This window comes from Lissotriton helveticus, chromosome 4_1, assembly GCF_964261635.1.
Source record: "Lissotriton helveticus chromosome 4_1, aLisHel1.1, whole genome shotgun sequence".
Lineage (NCBI taxonomy): Eukaryota > Metazoa > Chordata > Amphibia > Caudata > Salamandridae > Lissotriton > Lissotriton helveticus.
The window spans coordinates 1,524,262,729-1,524,284,050 of NC_136063.1; the positions used below are offsets into that span (position 1 = coordinate 1,524,262,729).

At 47.9% G+C, this 21,322-nt stretch overlaps 1 protein-coding gene across 3 annotated transcripts in view; it reads right to left on the reverse strand.

Moving 5' to 3' along the window:
* Nucleotides 1–21,322, reverse strand: part of COBL (cordon-bleu WH2 repeat protein) — a 960,165-nt gene that overhangs the window by 646,836 nt on the left and 292,007 nt on the right. The window contains exon 1 of one of the 3 annotated variants that reach the window (XM_078688124.1): nucleotides 9,258–10,102. The exons of 1 other annotated variant lie outside the window; for it this stretch is intronic. The gene's annotated coding sequence lies outside the window, so the exon portion shown is untranslated. Of the gene's footprint in view, nucleotides 1–9,257; nucleotides 10,103–21,322 lie in introns of those variants that run through there. One more of the 3 variants, XM_078688125.1, reaches the window with a different exon arrangement.

Consider the following 21,322-nt stretch of genomic DNA (forward strand, 5'->3'; position numbering starts at 1 on the left):
ACTGTGCTAGTCTGCAAAGTGGCTGCAAAAAGAGGAGGCAAGGAAACTGAGAGAATTACTTTTCTCTAGTGACCATGGACATCTATTTATAAAGCACACAGTGACCAAAACACTTGCTAGTGCTAAAACAAGACATTCAATATGACAAGGCATTCAATATGACAGGACCGATTTGTAGTAATAATACCCACTATAGAGGATTTTTACAAAAGCTATTACATTTTGCAGCAGCAAGATACTCAACTGGAAGAGGCTGTGCAAGTGATATATTATTTCGAGCCCACTGGTTCCCTACCTCCTGCCTGAGACAGATTATAAGGCATGCCCTCTCTGTCAATCAGTAATCGATAGGTGCCACACCGTCAGCACTGGAAAAGTAGGCGAAATCGTGGGATCTTTCGAGACTCTGATATTGCTTGGAAATCCAGATTTCTAAAAGAGTAAGTTCTTGCTTTTGGCTGCTAAAAACACTTTCTAAATATTGACTTGGAATGATTCTGACCACCAATCAGCTGTGATTATGGCCCATATTCAATATTGCCCGGATCACGGTACCTCCATTTACCTTGGCCTGTCTGAAACAATGGTTGCATTGTCTGCAGGTAGCACAAAATGCAGCTCCCTTGCTCTTACTGGACTCAATGCGGCAGGATCATATATATCACCCCTTACACAAGTAAGCACATTGAGAGCCAATCAGTAAGAGAACAATTTTAAACCCCTGGTCATTGTCCACTGCATTATTCATGCCACTTCCCCAGTTTTTCTGGAAGCTAACATTTGCCTTTATACCTCAAAGGGAGCTTTATGCTCTTGCAACAGAATCTTACTGGATGCCCCAAAGACGAAAAAAACGTTTTGTTAAGTCGGCATTCTCAATTGGCCCAGTGAAGGATTGGAACAGCCTCTTTCTCAAAATAAATGAAAGACATATCTTCTTATTTTTCCACTTCTTTCATGACTTTAGAACTTGATTTCAGCTTTTTAACCTGTAAAGTTGCCACTGACTCTGCTCTCCTGTGCCTACGTTAGAAATCTTTGCACTAGAACCAATAGTGATGCATCTTTAGGTTCCCACCGCCACTGTTCCTTAGTGGACTCCATAGCCCACTACTGTGGTGTCTGCTGTATTCCTTTGAGTTCTGCCTCCACCACTCGTGAACTGACTTCCCAGACCCACTGGAACCAATACTGTGGTATTCCGAGGCTTCCACCGCTCGTGCGCATGCTATAAATCTCTACCGTGGTATCCCTTTAGGTTTCTGCCACCATTGGTCCTAGGTGTACTCCACAGACATTTCCATCCTATTATCATATTAGCTATCCTAGTCACAAGAATTGGTCAATTTGATAAAGTAGTAAGTTAGGTTAATGCAAAAGCACCTCTTCCCTGCATGCATCTCCATGCACGCTGTGCTCATCTGAAGCTACACGTTTCCCACAATAAATTTGGAGCACACCTCCAAGCACTATGCATTACGTGAGAAATCTTCCAAAATACACCACTAAAAAAGTCAACACTACCAACCATGCACATCACAAGGAGTAGCTTCTTTCTTTGTTGCTCATAAGTGATAGGAAAGTGTTATCTATAAACGTGTCACCAACCCTTTTCTGCAACATCAGCTACTTATTTTCAATGAAAGTCATCCTGCGCTACTAATATTATTCTGTTGTCTTTGTGACAACATCAGAAAATATTACATTAGTCCCCATCCCACGCAAAATTGTCAGCAATGACCAGTGATCAGGCACAGCTGCCAGCAATAGGGTAAATAAGTTTTTATCGATCTGGAATGCCTCTACATGGGTAATACAAAGCATGGCTGCAATGCCCCTGGCAACAAGGCAATACTATGAGTGATAAGTCTCCCCAAGGCCACATTATTTAACACTCAAAGTTTAGCTTTAACTATATTTTCCAAATGAAACCACCTTTTTTCCAAACATTAGTGTAAGTTCTGAAAATACGCACATTTTCATCTTGAATCGACACTTTTCAGATTTGGTACACATGTATTGATTCAATGAGACAAAAGCTTTTAATGTAATAGGCTGGTTTGCACACAGGAGAGCTAGTTACATGTAGCTGTAGAGCTACCTGTCGCTCACGAGCTACTCGTTGGAAAAGTCTGCTATGATACACGCTTGAAATCACTTTTGGAGCAATTCAAAGAACGTAATAAACCAAAAGTACTGTACTCCTGAAACGGGTGCTGATGTATTACTTTTTGCAATTCACAAACATTGCATGCTTGAAAAACTTCACTAGGTGCGTGTTTCCAAGCATGCTACTGAGAATGTCCTGTGCTATTTCCCCAGGCTCCCATTTCCAAAAAGTGTAATGCTACAGAACGCAGATGAAAGCCCAGGGAAAATGTCCCTGATGTGCAAAAGAACTTTCTTTGGCCACCAGAAAAACATTTTGCCCTTAGAGAAATTCTTCCTCCTATATCTCCTCCCCATTTGAAGTTAATCCATTCCGCCACGCTCATGGCAGAGGTATACGCTGCAGTAAATCCATTAAGCCTGTCCGGATTCCTTTTGTGAATGCATGGCAGGCGTAAATAAAGGATTTACCATAAACACTCTTTTACTATAGAAAAGGGTTTTGTTCTCCCTATACTCTTTTATAGGTGCGGCCTCCATAAGTAGGGACGATACTCCCCAGGTCAGACACCACCAGAGACGTGATCATATTAGCCATTCCCCCCCCCCCCCCCCCCACACACACACACACTATTCAATTAGGTGTTCCTCACTCTGGACAGGCCAATGTTCATCCCTCCTACTTCCCTGGGATTTGGGTGATTGTTTGCTGCACTGGGGTCCTCAGATGTGATAACTCTAAGGCCCAGATCCTAGTCCGCATACCTTTGGAGGCCCATCATCCGCCATTACTGGTCCCCATCGTTTATTGTCCCTAACGAATGCATGGCTGCACTAAATCGCAGCTGCCACTTTCCTGGCCCACTCTGCCAGCATTGTTGAGCTAGTTTACATGCCAATTTGCTACAGAGTTTCATCCTCTTGGGGCAAGTTGAGGTCACCTGCAGGCAGAAAACTACTGTAAAGACAAAATATTGCGTTTTCTCAAAACGGCCCAAGTCCAAAATATTAAGTCACAGAGAAAGTAGTCAAATTTTAAGCAGTAAAATATTTGCTTGGAAAACAATCAAAGGGCAAGAGTTTTCTTTTATCTCTGGAAAGAGTCAACCCCTATGGCAGTTCAGATTTAGTAGTTCAAGAATCAAGTAAAAACACATAGCTGAACGCAGCGCAGTAAGGAAAAATGTAAAAAAAAAATGCTAAATGTTTTGAAATAGGTTTATTTGGGTGATGATTTATTATATTTTACACAAAAGGAAGCACAGTAACCTTTTTTTACCATCCAATGAAATGCCCATATTCCTCTTTAATCCACTACTAACTCTCGATGTTTCAACCTTATCAGTTATCCATTCAAATGTCAGCATCAGGAAGAATAAATGAGTGGCAATACATTAGTCCTGGTTTCTGCCTGCATTGCAGGAGTAAGCCAATAGTAAAGCAGGAGTATTCCTGGATCAGTCCTGGAAATCAAAATTAAGCCAGGTTCACTACAAGATTAAGTCAAACCTACTCCGGTAGGTCGCTCCCCTCCCTCTGCAGCTCCGCCGCTGTCTACCTGCGACCTCTGCTCCTGCTTGTGTATCCTCCGCCAGATTGCCTGATTGCCTGCTTGCTCGTGACCAGCCCTTCTTCCTTTAGGATCCCCTGCTGCTGTTTGACTGCCTGCTCCGTAATCCCCTGCCATTTGCCAGCTTCGCTTTCCCGGTTGCTGGCCTGTTCCACTTCTCCATTTCCCCGCTGTCCCGCTCCCTCGCGCTCCGCTCCTTTCCCGGTCTCCAGGCTTCCCGCTGCTGCTCCCCTGTGGCCCCGCACCCCCCCCGCTCCCCATTCGTCGTCCCTTACCACCTCCCCCGCCTCCCAGCTGAGCCTCCCTCCCCACCGCGCCATAAATGGCGGCCGCTGTGAGGTGAAGGAGCGACCCATGACCCTCCGGTAGGTCGCTCCCCTCCCTCTGCAGCTCCGCCGCTGTCTACCTGCGACCTCTGCTCGTGCTTGTGTATCCTCCGCCGGATTGCCTGATTGCCTGCTTGCTCGTGACCAGCCCTTCTTCCTTTTGGATCCCCTGCTGCTGTTTGACTGCCTGCACCGTAATCCCCTGCCGTTTGCCAGCTCCGCTTTCCCGGTTGTTGGCCTGCTCCACTTCTCCATTTCCCCGCTGTCCCCCCCCCCCCCTCGCGCTCCGCTTCTTTCCCGGTCTCCAGGCTTCCCGCCGCTGCTCCCCTGCGGCCCCGCCCCCCTCGCTCCACATTCGTCATCCCTTACCACCTCCCCCGGCTCCCAGGTGAGCCTCCCTCCCCACCGCGCCATAAATGGCGGCCGCTGCGAGACCGCGCAGCGGACGCGCCGAAGGCACAGCTCAGGCAAGCCCGTCTGCACCCGTCCGCGCCTGGACCGCGCCCAGCGCCACGACCCCTGGACCACGCACCATCCAGGCTGCCCGTATCCAATATGACGCCAACACCCTCATTGCACTCAACCTCGGACGATCCTCCAGCTGCCACAAGGTCACCCCCAAGCGCACCCACGGCCCCTTCACCTGTCAGAACTGCAGCTTCTCCTGCATCGTAGACGCCGAGACAACCGCCACAACGGAAGCCAACCAGCTCCGCTGCATCCTGCTCAACACCCGCTCCGCACGCAAACACTCCGTCGAGCTCTGGGAAATGCTCGGTTCCACATCATCTGACATCGCCTTCCTGACCGAGACCTGGATGAACGAAGCCTCCGCCCCAGACATCGCAGTGGCCACCCCCGAGGAATACAAGATCACCCGCAGAGAACGTACCAACGGAGTCGGCGGAGGAATCGCCATCATCCACAAGCACACCATCAGGGTCTCCACCAACACCGCCGACACCGTCAACACCACCGAACACATGCACTTCCAGATCCACACGGACCCCAAGACCACCCTGAGAGGCACCCTCATCTCTAGACCACCAGGACCCCGCCCCCAATTCTGCAACTCCATCGCCGACTTCATCAGCACACACGCACTGACCTCCACCAACTACATCCTTCTCGGCGACCTGAACTACCACCTGGAAAACAACAACGACAGCAACTCCTCCACCCTGATCGACAACCTCACCACCTCGGACTGACACAGATCATCACGACACCTACCCACATCGCTGGCCACACGCTCGATGCTATCTTCTCCTCCAGTCCCCACGTTCTCTTCAGCCACACCTCCGAACTCACCTGGACCGACCACCGCCGCGTCCACTTCACCTTCCGGAAACCCGTCTCACATCACCGCACCCTACAGATCCCTAGACGTCGCTGGGGCAAAATCACCAAGGAACTACTTCAAACACACCTCGCACTCAACCCCCCGACCAACCCCACCGACCTTGAGGAGGGAGCCCACACCCTCAAACTCTGGATGGAAGACTGCGCCAACACCTTAGCCCTGATAAGACAACACGCCCACAGAAATACCAGTCAGAGAGCCAGCTGGTTCACCCCGGAGCTCCTAGCCTATAAGCACACATCAGGACCACCAAGAAGGCCGCCTTCACGGACTGCCTCGACAACAACGCACACAACAGCAAGGAGCTCTTCAACATCATGAAGGAACTCTCCAACCCCAGCTCCTGCACCAACGACATCCCCCGTCACCAGCCCTGTGAGACGCCCTTGCTGCCTTCTTCCACCGCAAGATTACCGACATTCACAACAGCTTCAACCTTCAGACGGACCCCGCCAACCCCACCACCCCGACCCCACAAACACCCACCGACCACAACCGCCTCACCGCCTGGACCAGCGTAACCACAGAGGACACGATCAAAACAATAAATACCATCCACTCAGGCGCCCCGACCGACCCTCTTCCCCACCAAATCTTCAACAAGGCCGACAGCTCCATCGCACCCCACCTGTGCAACATCATCAACCTCTCATTCAAGACCGCGACCTTCCCTGAGAGCTGGAAACACGCCGAAATTAACGCCTTACTGAAGAAACCCAAGGCGGACCCGAGCGACCTAAAGAACTTCCGGCCCATCTCCCTGCTTCCATTCCGGCGAAGGTCATCGAAAAGACCGTCAACACCCAGCTCACCCGCTACCTAGAAGACAACAACATCATCGACCCCTCCCAGTCAGGCTTCCGCAAAAACCACAGCACCGAGACCGCCCTCATCGCCGCCACAGACGACATCAGACTCCTACTCGACAACGGTGAGACAGCAGCCCTCATCCTCCTGGACCTCTCCGCCGCCTTCGACACCGTCTGCCATCACACTCTACTTACTCACACGCCTCTACGACGCAGGGATCCGTGACAATGCCCTGGACTGGATCACCTCTATCCTCTTCCACAGAACCCAAAGAGTCCGCCTCCCCCCGTTTCACTCCGGAGTCACCAAGAAGATCTGCGGTGTCCGATAAGGATCATCCCTCAGCCCGACGCTCTTCAACATCTACATGGCTCCACTCACATGCATCGCCAGACTCCATGACCTCAACATCATCTCCTACACCGACGACACCCAGCTGATCCTCTCCCTCACCAACGAACCCCTCACTGCCAAAGCCAACCTCCACCGCGGTATGAAGGCGGTCGCCGACTGGATGGAAGAAAGCCGGCTCAAACTCAACACGGACAAGACAGAGATCCTCATCCTCGGACCCAACCCCTCAGCTTGGGACAACACCTGGTGGCCCACCTCCCTGGGCACCGCCCCTACACCAACCAACCACGCACGCAACCTGGGAGTCATCCTCGACTCGAAACTCACCATGACCAACCAGATCAACGCAGTCTCCTCAACCTGCTTCTACACCCCCTGCATGCTTCGCAAGATCTACAGATGGATCCCCACCGACAGACGAAAAAACGTCACCCACGCCTTCATCAGCAGCAGGCTCGACTACGGCAACGCCCTCTACGCCGGAGCCCCAGCCAGACTCCTCAGCAGACTTCAAAGAATCCAGAATGCCTCGGCACGCCTGATCCTCGACGTCCCCCGCAGAGACCACATCACCCCCCACCTGAGAAACCTGCACTGGCTCCCCATCGACAGAAGAATCACCTTCAAGCTCCTGACCCATGCTCACAAGGCACTTCACAACACAGGCCCAGCATACCTCAACAACCGACTGTCATTCTACGCACCCAACAGGAGACTCTGCTCCGCCGATCTGTCCCTGGCCATCGTCCCACGCATCCACAGAACCACCTCCGGAGGCAGGTCCTTCTCCTACCACGCCGCCAAGACATGGAACTCCCTCCCTCTCCTCCTACGGCAGTCAGAAGACCCTCAGACCTTCAGGAGACTACTCAAGACCTGGCTCTTCACCACTAGCTGCAGCCTCCCAGCGCCTTGAGACCCTCGCGGGTATGTAGTGCGCTTTATAACTTGTTTGATTGATTGATTGATTGATGGAAACATCTTTTTGGAGTCAGGCTCAATGTGGATAGGTCGTCAGATTTTTAATTAATCTGCATGACTGAATAATAGTTTTTTTCTTTATTGTATTTTTTTTAAGAGGGTTTTAGAATCTTTCTGTTGTGATTCAGCACATGATCTCCCTATGTCCCTCGAAGGAGGTGTGTAATACGCACCACATTGGACCCAGTCCGTTTGTAGCCAAGCTTTTCAACAAGAACTCCCTTTTCTCCAAGTACCGAGCAGCACAGCAGTGCCTGAGGCCTCGGCCCATTCGCGGTGACTCCATCCATCGCTCGGCCTTCCTCTGCGGCCCTGGTCATGCTGTCACACCTTGGATGGTTGTGTTTGGAAACAGTCCCCTAATCTAATCTCCCCTAAATACCGATTACGCCCTCTCTTAGCCCCTTGTTTGCCACTGATTCCAATCAGGTACCCCCGACGAAGGTCGAGCTGGTTGTTCTGCATCTGACAGCGCCTCCCCCCTGCTCCCCCCCCCTCCCCCAGGTCCTCCCGTCCGGGCACTGGGGAGACACCTGCCTCAGTGTCTGTCTGCGATGAGCCACCAGTGTCGGTTGTCGGTGGCGCCGCCGCCTGAATAAGCCGCTTTAATGTCCCGGGATGGGTCCCATCTGGTCTCAGTGCCTTAACCAGCTCAGGTTGTGCACACTCCTGCAAAATTAATTACTCTCAGGATGAGCCACCCAACCCTCTTCTCAGCGCTGACCTACAGCGCACCTGCTGGCCCTCGACATCATGTTCTATATGAACAGTAAATACATATTTAGGTTCCACCATTCGACTCATGGTCATTTTGCACGTCCCCTGTTTTTTCCCATTCACATCAGAGGGTCACTCTGCGATAAACGCCCTGATCCTGTTCATTACCGAGCACAGCAGGCACAATAAATATCCAAGATTTTATAGCAAACTCAATGCAAACTTTTATACCACAGAAGCAGACATTTAGCGAGTTTCTAAGCGCTACCACCACAATTGGTTCATGAACGAGGAATGGTGCAAAACAGTGAAGAGATGTGCCCAGGATCACACACTATGGTCAAGCGAGGTGCCGGGAGCAGAACACAAGCCTCGTTGTTCCAGTCAGCAATTTACCTAATTACATGAGTAAATCTCTTCCCTACGCCATTCAAAATGTTTACAAGTGTTTGTAAATTATGTTCAAAACCAGCCATGGAACCACCGGCGTAAAGTTATTCTGCAATAAAGAAACATATTCTTAAAAGCCTTACATTTTTAGTAGAATCCATATAATCGGAAAACAATATTCTCTTCTAAACTAAACACGGGACATCCTACAGCGCCGTTCCGAGTTGCAGGGCCCAAAATACGTCAGAAGTTGCTTAAATAAAACAACAAATATTGCAACAATCGGTATTTATCACAGCGAGCAAATGTCTCAAACAAACTGCAGAGAGCATTGTGTAGATAAGCAACACGTTCCACATGTATGCATCAGTTGTACGTAAACAGCAGTGCTGCTGTCAGCATCCATTATTGACAAAATAAGAAGGTATTCTGTAAATCACAGAACGCTCAAGCCTAGAGCGTATTTTTACTCCCCATAAACATGCTAAAAACACGAGTCCATCCACTGATTTGAGCTGGTTAGGGTTGTGCGTTTTCAAAGCACGCACAGCCGAACATGGCCATTTAAAAAGAAAAGTGCAATCCATTGGTGACAGGGAACGGCCGGATAGCCCGCAGGGTTAAATCAACAACTCACCGGATGGGGTTTGTGTAGATCCGGGAGCTCGCTCCTGAGTTCCGAGTTTGCTCTCCGCGGTCACAAGATGACCCGGTTGGAGGGAGGGCAGCGCTGCTCTTTCTCCCGTGTGCTCGTCGCCGGAGCAGGATGCGGTCGGTGTACCTGGCGCAGCCCTTTGGCCCTCCACCTCTCCCGGTTACTCATTAATGGGGCTGTGATGTCAGCTCGGCGGCGGATCCCGGCCCGTCAGCATTCCAAGTCCCTGCGATCCCGGCGCAGCCTGCACGCGGCTCCCACGCCCGGGAGAAGGCGCATTTACATTAAGCGTGGCACACGCTGCCAGCAGGCTGCACTTGCGTAATCCGCTGCTGTGCGCGCGCTAACTTCAGAATTATCAGAGGGAACTGGGCTCCCATGCCCTGGTTGGATAGTATAAAATAACCACTAAATGGGGAGCATTGGGCTCTGGTGCCACTGCACCTGCTGCACTATTGATATCCACGCCCACAGAGACTTCCTTATGCTTCAACATATCTGATTACGGTGTTCGTCAGGAAAAGATACTTCACCCATGCTTTTTAAAAAAAAAAAGATTATTCTTGGTTTTACAATGATGCCATATAATTTGTGGTTGACGCTATATAAAATGTGAACAACATTACTTATTAACAAGGTTCAACGTCACACACAACCCGACATATGGCCATAGGTACCCATGCACGTCAGAGTGAACGTTCCCGCCCTGGGGTGACAATGTGCTTTGTAGCGCTCGCTTATCACGTGCACTGAAGTTTCTCTCAGAAAATAAACCTGTGAGAAATGCTTCACGTTCCGCGGCTGCTCCAGTTCCCACAAGAACCTCAGAAATATTCGTAAATGTTGGTGTCTTCACTAGTTAATAATTGTGCGGGTCCTAGTTATATTGGAATGTGTAACGATTGTGGGACTGCTTCCCATGAGGAGGCTGGAAAGCCGTATGCTGACGGTGCTGATAAATTTGTGTATAAAAGTGCAGAGTCCCAGAGCTTTTCATGAACCTGTCGCAGTGCTGCTGAATTCCGAATACCAAGGCTGCCTCGCAGGGTCGGCTGGTGACATATGAAAGTGGTGAGGCGAGTGAACTGCCTCACCGCTTCCCAAAACACACAATAAAACAAGCATGTAAAAAAATAAGTACTTACCAGGGCTGCGTCCTCAGTGTCTGACCTGTCTGTGGCTCCGAGCACTATTCGAAGTGCATAGTTCCTTAAGCAATCCTGACACTGTTCTGCTCCGGAGAGCAGTGCCAGGATTGGATGGAGCGGCCTGGCTAGACTCCATCAGGACTTGGAGGCCTCTGTTTGGTCTCCACCCAGCTGTCTTTGCTGGGTGGAGAGCTGTAAAATGCGCATGTCAGGCTGGACGTCACAAGACAGCCGGCCAAACTGACATGCGTACTTTGCAGTGTCTGGCCAGCCTTCCTCTAGTCACCCATGCTGCCAATCGGGAGCAGAGAGCAGCACCCCCCCCATTTCTCCAGCTCAGAGGCGGGCTGACTGACGGCTGTGGGGCACTTCGTGAAAAATAAAATGACAATGAAATTATTTTTTGTTCAAATTTACCAGGGACACTACCCCGGCCTCAAGAAGAAACCGCAGCTGCTGCCTCTTTCTGGTTCTGTCTCATGCCTCTTTCTTCCACCTCGCCCCCCTTTTCTCTTTTTCTCACTCTTGTGTGTTTTTTTCATGCTGCTCTCCCTTCTTTGTCATTGTTTTTCTACCATTCTCCCCCTTCTACGTTTCCTTTTCAAGTCTAATGATGAAAAAGTCAGTCCTGGTCTCCAAAATGGGCCCTGGCACACAGGGTTGGGTCAAGGGTTTTTGGAGCCCTGGGAAGAAAGGGAATGTTGGAGGCATCTCTAAATTGCATATACATGACACAATCAGGGCTATCTGCATCTGAATAGATGCCCCTGCTCCTGAGCTGCAGCCCCATCCTCTCATCCACCTACAAGCACCTCTTAACAGCTCATCAAGGGCTGAAGGAGTGAGGGTTGCTTATCTCCAGAGAGAGTTAATACTGCCAGGAAGCTAAACATCAGGGCAACAGCCATCCCACCGTACCTCTGCATGGGTAGGGGTGGAGGCCTAATTGCAGGACAAACCTGCGGAATGGGTCTTCTTGTAACTGGGACTGGGGGACCAACCCCCCTCAGGTTCCCCTTGCTACAACATAGCAGTGAGGTCAGGGGAGGTGGCCCCTTAAGGTGGCGCACTAGCAAGGTGGGGAACAGCCATTACAACGCGGGTTTTACCACGCGTTGCTTTTACATCGCATGCGTTACAACGCATGCGATGTTACAACGCCATTACATTACATCGCACGCGCTTTTACAATGCATGCGATGTAATGTGTAATGGCGGCGGGGGCGGCTATTCACGTCGTTGTGAGGAAACTTAGGCTGTTTCCTCACAACGACGTGAAGCAAGCAGGAAAGAGGAAGCAGGATCCGAGGGCGACGCTGGATAGAAGTGAGGTAAGGGGGATTGGGCATGGGGTGGGGGTTACTTTTGTAGGGTTTAGGGTAGTTTAAAAGTAGTGTGGTAAAGTTTGTGTTGTGGGTGTGTTTTTTAAAAACGTTTTAGTGTGTTTTTGTGGTGTTGTCATGTTTGTTTAGTGTAGTGTATTGGGGAGGGTAGTGTAGTGTTTATGTAGTGTAGTGATTTAGGTTTTAGGGTAGTGTAGTGTTGTAGTGTGTGTTTATTGTAGTGTATTAGGGTTTAGGGTAGTGTAGGGGTGGGAGTAGTGTGGGTAGCGTAGTAGTGTTTTAGGGTTTAGGGTAGTGTAGGGGTGGGAGTAGTGTGGGTAGCGTAGTAGTGTTTTAGGGCTTAGGGTAGTGTAGGGGTGGGAGTAGTATGGGTAGTGTAGTAGTGTTTTAGGGTTTTGGGTAGTGTAGGGGTGGGAGTAGTGTGGGTAGCGTAGTAGTGTTTTAGGGTTTAGGGTAGTGTAGGGGTGGGAGTAGTGTGGGTAGCGTAGTAGTGTTTTAGGGTTTAGGGTAGTGTAAGGGTGGGAGTAGTGTGGGTAGCGTAGTAGTGGTTTAGGGTAGTGTAGGGGTGGGAGTAGTGTGGGTAGTGTAGTAGGGTTTTAGGGTAGTGTAGGGGTGGGAATAGTGTGGGTAACGTAGTAGTGTTTAGGGTAGTGTAGGAGTGGGAGTAGTGTGGGTAGCGTAGTAGTGTTTTACGGTTTAGGGTAGTGTAACAGTGGGAGTAGTGTGGGTAGCGTAGTAGTGTTTTAGGGTTTAGGGTAGTGTAGGGGTGGGAGTAGTGTGGGTAGCGTAGTAGTGTTTTACGGTTTAGGGTAGTGTAAGGGTGGGAGTAGTGTGGGTAGTGTAGTAGTGGTTTAGGGTAGTGTAAGGGTGGGAGTAGTGTGGGTAGCGTAGTAGTGTTTTAGGGTTTAGGGTAGTGTAGGGGTGGGAGTAGTGTGGGTAGCGTAGTAGTGTTTTAGGCTTTAGGGTAGTGTAAGGGTGGGAGTAGTGTGGGTAGTGTAGTAGTGGTTTAGGGTAGTGTAAGGGTGGGAGTAGTGTAGGTAATGTAGTAGTGGTTTAGGGTAGTGTAAGGGTGGGAGTAGTGTGGGTAGTGTAGTAGTGTGGCAGTGTTTTTGGGTTGGGGCAGTGTAGGGGTGGGAGTAGTCTGTTGTGTAGGTGTAGGGATAGGGATGTTACTTACCTTGCATACTTTTACCACAAGTATAGCTTTACCACGCATGCCTTTGCGTTGTAATGGCATGCGTGGTAAAAGCATACTCGTGGTAAAAGTATGCGATGTTATGGCATGCGATGTCATTGACATTGCGTACTAATACCCGCGTTGTAATGGCATGCGTGGTATTAGTATGCGATGTAATGACATACATCCAGCAAGGTGGTACCTTTCATGCTGTGGCCTGGCTGTGTCGCATTGGTGCGGGGTCCTAAGTTGGAGGGCTGACGGCGGGGTCTTGGGTAGCTGCCCACACTGCCCATGCCTAGCGCCGGCCATGCTGGCACAAATTGAGCACTGATTCAGTGCATGCAACATGAGGAATTTCAGCCATTGCACAGTCAGCAGTTTGTCTGATACACACATCTGGCTATTAAATCCCAGTCCAAGCCCTTCCTCATCCCACTGAATTGTCCCGAACCTGTTACTGAGCGGTCAAGATCATGATTCTGCACTGATTTCAAAACATTGCGTGGTTGTCTTTCTTGAATTATTTAGAACTCACCTACCATTGCTCTGTTTGACATAATCATAGCAGAAAACTATTGCAACAGTCTTCTCTTCGCAACGTCAGATTCACTTTTCTGAGTTTCAGCACATCATTGCTTGAATGCTACTTATATTAATCTCTTCCTGTGCTCCGCCCTCTCATTATTTTTTATGGATCTAACATTTGTTTTACATAGCGTAAACTCCACCCACTGGGTTTCAAAGTGTTCGGTTGTTGAATCATTAAAAAAAAAAAACTTCCAACAATGGTAGGTTTTAGATAATTGATTACCAGCAAACTACAGAAGGAAGAACTTAGGAAACCAAGGAAGCAGTGTAATGGACAAAGAACAAAATATGGTACATAAGAAATAAAGGCAGAAATGTTGACTCGCAAGCAATGGTTTACACATGTTGGTCATAAGCAATCAATCAGGTTTCTTGTAGAGCGCAACTACTCAAGATCTCAAGACACTGGGTGTAGGGGGGGGGCTCTACGGTTCAGTTGAAGAATCCAGGTGTTGTGGTCCTTCCTGAATTGATGCAGTGATAGTGATTGCATGAGAAGTAGAGATCCAGGTCTTCACAGCAAGGTAGGAGAAGGATTTTCCTCAAGCTGAGGTCATGCAGATTCGTGAAATGGTGACCAGGGCCCATTGGGCAGAGCGGAGATGTCTAGTCGGTGTGTAGAAGGAGAGGCGGTGGTTAAGACATTCACAAGGGCTTTGTAGGCATGCACAAGGAGCTTGAAGGTAAATCTTTTGTTGATCTGGAGTCAGTGGAGGACTCTCAGGTGACGTGATATGGCTGCGGCGGGGGATGTTCAGTATGAGTCAGACAGAGGCGTTCTGGATGTTCTGCAGTTTCTTTAGGAGTTTCTGGGTGGTGCCGGTGCAGAGTGTGTTGAGTCTGCTGCTGACAAGTGCAGGGGTGACTGTTTTCCTAGACTTGGTGGGGATCCATTTGAAAATCTTCCAAAGCAGGCAGAGCGGGTGGAAGCAGAAGGAAAAGACGGCATTGATTTGGCAATTTATTGAGAGCGAAGATTCTAGGAGGATGCAGAGGTTTTGTGCATGGTCTGTGGGTGTGCTTAAAGTGTGCTTAAAAGAATAAGTGCTGTGGCCAAGTTTTGCTCAGAGGCCTGTGACCGGGGCTACAGAATGGCAGAGGTGCCCAATGCCTCTTCAAGTCTTTTTAATCCACCATTAGACACTCCCTGCCCATTTATCTCACTCTCACTGGTTCCTGCTTTATCCCTTTGTCACAGCCTTTCTGTCTCTTTCTTCCTCCATCTTTCCCTTTTTGTGTCTTTATATCTTTTGCCTGGAGTTAATTAATGTTTGATGCAGACAAATAAGTTCTGGTCCCCAAAAAGTGGGCCGGTAGACCCCACATGCAACCACCGGCTCAAATAGAGAATTGGTTAGGTCCACAGTCAAAGTAAAAAAATATCAGAAGCAAGAGAGAGAATCTGGAGAAAGCTAATGTGATAGAGGGATACAGTCAATCAAGGGCAATGTAGGAAAATAATACAAAACAAGGGAATCTCAGAAGCAGTTGATTACATCTGTATGTCATAGAGAAAGTTCGAAGAATAGGCGCTGGCAACTAAAACGAAGACAGGCTTTGCAGGGAATTTCACCTGAAAGGTGGAGAAGATTTTGAGGGAGCATTTTTTTTTTAGAAGTCTTCCATTGGACAAAAAAGGGGTCGTTTCTTATTTTCAGCAACATTATTAGGCAATGAGAGGCAGTTTGTAGATGCTTACCTAGGATGCCATATCTGAAAGGAATCTGAGAGCAGAATTAACTTCATATTATGCTGCCTTAGTTCCAAGGCTGTTCAGTATAAACACGTTGTCTATCTAAACTCCTTACCCATCTCCAGGGGACAAAGAGGCCTCCTAGGTCTGAACTCTTTAATAACTGGGTTCTCCACATTTAGCACATCTCTTGTTCAGAAATGTCAGCGGGGTGAGACTCGTGTCTGAAACTCCTAGACCCTCAGTATCAGAATTGATATCACCTTCCTGGGCTTCAGGAAGCTTCTAAAACCTAATTTATTCTGTCCGTTCTGGGGTAAATGCTTGTCCTACCCACCAAAAGTTACAAATTGCTTCAGAAAAATCAATTTGTTGTCCCCGGCTACACCAACCACATTTTTACAATAAAAATTCGTGCAAGAAATTCAGTAAAGTCTCTAAGGTTATTCCTCAGCACTAGGATTGTGCATTGTTGTTCTATTTGGAAGATCAAGTAAGGTCTTCAAACAAGCAAAATAAAAACGTTTATATAGATTGCACCTTGTTCTTAACAAGGAGTGACTTTTCCGCTCCCCAGAGAAAAAGCAATAAATAATGGTTTTAGAGATCTAACACTTTTCTTGAAAATCTGATGGTAAAGTGACTTTCAGTTAAAATTACAGAGAAATAAGCTGGTGATTGCATCTTTTTGTTGAACACTATGAAGCTGCCGACATTTGTTTCGCTTGGGTTTATAGTATGTCTAAGAGCTTTCTCAAGGCGTGTTATAAATTGTAAAAAGTTTTGAATTTGATGTTCAATTTTTAGTAATATCATGGTACGCTTGTTCAGTCCCTGATTTTGCTCATCAGGCAGTCATCCTGCAATGCCAGATACATCATTTTGTCGGTGCTGCTTGTTATTTCAATGCTGTATGGCAATTGTGAATTTTTGTTGTTCTAAGTAAAATACTCTAATATCTTTTGGTTCAACCATGCTATACAAGATGGTTAAATAACTACATAATGATAATAATGATACATTCTGAAACTCTTTCGCTACCTGCAGAGATTTTCGATGAACAAATGTACTGGTAGAATAACAAAATAATATATTATAATGTTGATTGTACCCTTTATATAAACTGATGGCCCTGAAAACTCATTGAAACCTGACCAGAGAACAACTTTCTTAAAGCACTGTGAGAAATGGTCAAAGATTTAGGCATGATATGAATGGTCTGTGATGATATACATTAAGACCGACAATATGACATTCATCTGGATCTGGCTGCTATCAGATTGTTTTATGGAGTCCGGTAAAAAAAATCCTGAGCTTGCTAATAGGAACAGAGCTTTTAAATGGCTGTGTGCGGCACCCACCGTAATGTAGAATGTCTCTCCGACATGCAGTATCGGAACGCACTGGTCAGGGTTTCATGCTAATGGACCTCATCAGCCTTCACGTAAAGCAGGTCCAAGCAATTCTTTTATCCTGTCAAATTTAATTTTAACCCTTCACCTGCCACTTGATGCCTACTAGTTATACCGTGCCCCAGACCTAGCCCTGCGCTTATATTAATTGCCAAGTTTAGTATTGTTTTATTAATGTATCAGTCGGATCACCATGACATTAAATGATAGATAATGAGATCACTTAGGCAAGGTTAAAGAAGAGCTCCTAACTAGAATGCCAAGAGGTGAAAACACAACGCTTAATCAACCCTTACCTCCTACACCCCTGTCCTCAGAGAGAGTTCATAGGAAAAACTATCAATAAAGTGAGATCCACATTTTTGTAGTCTCGAAAAGGAGCAGGAAGAAGGCAACCTTCCTCCCTTCCTCTAAGCCAATCACAATGCTACAATGGCAGCGTTGCGATTGGTGAGGACAGAGCCCAGCCGGGCGCTTATGTGGAGGCGATTTTCTCTATATAGGCTGCATGCAGCCTACACAGAGAAAATCCGGAGTGCGCATGACTGGTTTGGTTGGCCCTAGAGGGCCAACTAAACAGTCAGGGCCCACAGCATTGGGCAAGTCACTCATCCTGACCCGCCCCCAACCAGGCATACCCTTCTGCTTTCTCGCTGTGCGAGAATCAGAAACATAAAATAGTATTTAAAATACCATTTTCTGTTTCTGCTTCTCGCACTGTGAGAAAGCAGTAGGGCGACGTTCCCCCGCCCTAATGGGGGAGTCGCCCCTGGTCTATGGTCAATAATGCTTAATTTAATAAGCAACCGTGCATTTTAGCTCTTTTGAGGCCCGAACTAAGGGGCACATGCATCAATATTGCATTTTGCGATTCCTTAATTGCGAAAAATAAGGAATCAGAATTAAGGAATTGCAAACTGCAATGCATCAAGAAATCGCTATAAAAATAGTGATTTCTTAAAATTCCTTAATTGCGATTCTCTAATTGAGAATTGCAATTAAGGAATACCTCCCCATCCATTCCTATGGGCCTAGAGGCCCATAGGAATGAATGGAAAGACATTCTTAATTTGCAATTCACCATTAGAAATTCGCAAATTAAGAATGCAATTTCAAGGGTGCAGGGGTGTCCAAAGGACACCCTGTTGCACCCCTGAAATCTGCTAAGAAGTACATTTTGCACACTCACATGCCCCAAGGGCATGTGTGTGTGTAAAATGGAACTTTGAAAAATGCACTTTAGTGCATTTTTCAAAGTTTTCGCAAATTACCATGAAGGTCAACTTCATGGTAATTTGCTCCCCTTATTTGCGCATTCGCAAATTTTTAGAGTTTGATGCATTGCATTTAAAGAATCTCAATTTGAGATTCCTTAAATGCAATCGCAATTTAAGAAATCGCAATTTTGCGATTTCTTAAATTGCGAAAATTACAAAAATGTTAATGCATCCCAAAAATGGAAATTGCATTCGCAAAAGGCCGAATTTTGCGATTCGCACCATTTGCGAATGCAATTTCCTTCGATGCATGTGCCCCTAAGAGTGCTGCGGGAAATGTGCTGGTATTTCCCTTCACTGGACTTAGCAATGCAAGGGTACCAGCCACTCAGGAGGTGTGGAAAATCCAGCTCATGATGAGTTGGACCCTGAGGGCCCTGTAAGAAATAAGGAATTACCAGAGGAATCTGTAACTCCAGATCAAATTTGCATGCTAACTTTTCATTATGTCCAGACTTTTACGCTCAGCTAAAATATCTGATCTTCAACATTTCCACAGATTTACTAATTCTGATGGGACAGGTAACTACTGATACTGGCCACATAAGAATTTAGTTGCCACTTGTACTGAGGGCTTTGGTGGAATTGGAATCCACAGTTCTACATACTTCTAAATGCTATCAGACAACAACAAAATAACTAAATCGATCAGCAGTGATGTAGCACTTAATGTGCGGTAAAAAAACAGAAAGCTGACATCATCCTGGCATCGCGCTACATTCTGTGTGGGGGAAGGAGCGCTGAAACTGATGGCGCGATCCCCAGATCCCTGCCGGCCCCAGAATCGGAGAAATCCGTGACGGCAGTCAGCGGCCCTAAAGTCTCTTGAGCCGGGACGTAAGCTGCAGAACATGGCCGGGTGAAGAGGCAACAACAGCGGCCATCTGTACTGGGGCGGAGTCGGTCTACTGGTGCGCAGTGGCCATCGGTCAGATTGTTGCCGCGGACGCCTTAATTGACAAGCAACGTGGTGATGTAGCACCCCCCGAAGCGCTGGCCTGGTGGGCACATTCTATGCCTACGGAGCACATATTGTAGCTGCTCCGACGCTGTTTAAGATTTGGCCCGGTATCCGCGGGCCACTCCCAAATTTTCGGCTGGCGCTGATCGGGGCGAGGACGATCGCTGCGGGAGATCTCTCTTTGGGAGTCTGCCTTCATTGTCTTCACGAATTGAATAGCGGCCACATCGTGCTGATCCGCCTCTGACCAACTACCAATCCCCGTTTGTGATGGAAACGCCGGAGTGTCGCCTGGGTGGGATGGAGACTGCCATCCTGGTTACTGGGGTACAACAAGGGGGGGAGTATACACAGTCAAGTGGCGCTGCGATATGGGAGAAAAAGACCACGCTGTCCTGCGGCGATATCCTTGCTGCTCTTGGTGACTTTCGATCTGCCTGGGAACATAGCTCCAGTGAGCTGGGGAGGAAGCTGGATGGTGTTACGCTCCTGCTGGAACACTCACGGTTGGACGGCCCCCTGATACATAAAGATCTGCCCCAAACTATTTCTGAAGGGGAGTCCGTGGCCGCCCCTCTTTCCGGAGAGGTACGTGTGAGATTGGACTGTGCGGTGAATAATGGACAGCTATCCGTTGGCCTGGACTATTCTGATGGTCCCCCTTCACAGCAGATGATGGCGGCTTCGTACTTTGCACCGCTACCGACGCCCCATGCTTGGTCACAACGACGGCTGTCTCCTGTGCCTGCTTCTTCCGTCCTTGTCCTTGCGTTCCCGATGTGGACTACGTGTACTGGGACTGTCTCAGGGAAGATGGCCGTATGTTCTGATGACTTTGTTGGTGGCCCGCGACGTCCATTTTGTGTGTTCATGTTGCTCTTCGGCCTTGCTTGGATATTTTGTTTCTTTCTACTGACTGATATGAGAATCGATCGGCAGATGTGCCTTATGGGACTTGCAAGGACTGGCCAGGGGTGAGATGTATCTCTTCAACGTTGACATGTAGGTGGCTGGCGGGGATCGGGGACGCGCGTTATTTTTGATACGCTTCTTTGTACAGTATTTTGATAATTCTCCCCATTACTCACTGACTTGATTGCTTGCTGTTGTGTACTATAGGTCTTGGGGAGGAGTGTTTTTTGTGGGAGGGGGTGGCCGGGAGCCCGTACAGATGGCCCTCCTCCAGTTTTATAAAATATCTTTTCCTTCTCTTTCTTTGACTAAATTTCGGGTATTCTTCGTGGGCGATAGGCACGCTGCTGGGGGGGGGTAGGCCGTAGCCTCTGCAGGGGTGCAGGGTGGGGGGTGGGGAGGGGGGGTTCTTTCGTTTTGTCCTTTTTCTGTTTCTATGGGCCTTTTTTGTCTCTTCTCTTTTCCTTTTCTTTGTTTTCTTTATCTTCCCTTTCTTTTTGGGTCAGTGTGTCGGTTAGATATTGTGCCCTTTTTTTGCCATTTTTGCCTTTTATGCCTTTTTGTGCTTATTATTACGGTAACTTTGCGTTCATGGGGTGGGCGATGACTAGTGCGAAATGTGATTATGTGTTTTTCATCCTGATAAGTGTATTTCAGCACCGATACCTCAATTATGATTACTTGGTCTGTTGATATTCTGTCGTGGGCGTTGCTCACTCCCTGTCCTCGGTTGATTGTACTGCACCTGATCCTTTTATTTTCAATTCATAAAATTAACCATATCGAATCCTGTAGCTCGCTGGTCACGTTAAACTACAGTACTGTTTTGGGACTACTGTCGTATCTCGTACTGGGGGGACTGCTGAGTTGTTTTATTGCTGACGGATGTGCTCATAATTGCTTTCGAGGCCGGCCAGGTGGTTGTAGGCCCGTATATGTATACTATTGATGCACAATAAAGGTTTTAAAAAAAAAAAAACAGAAAGCTGGGTGACTCAACTAATTTGGGGTTGTGTAATTCCATCTTAAAGTCACAGGCTATTTCCACGGCTGGCAACGACCAATAGTGTACATTTTTTGTTTTTGTTTCTACACATATAAACACCACCCGGTCACTACTGGCTTGACAAATTGAAATTCGATTGGTGTTCTGTGGCTATTTCCCAGTGGGTAGGTGTCCATTGTGATGCCCTAAACCACCCTTACATTTCAGCACTCGCGGCCACACTCTGGCCATCCCTACTGAGAGACCAAGGAATAAGGGAGTCATTACAAACCTTTCACTAATTCTCCAAAGGGGCAACAAGTCTAGTAATTAGGTGGCCACTAACAATTGGTCCTTCTACTGAGCGTCACAAACATTTTAGAAAATTGCCAGAAAGTGTGACAGAAATATTGCATGCCACCACTTGATTTCTAGATATGTCTCTGATGTATGGAGCAACTTTAACTGTTGTAGGAAATCAGAAAAAAGCTTCCCCTAGTTGCTCCAGAACATCTTTGCACATGCATAGTTCAGCACCGACTGAAGGC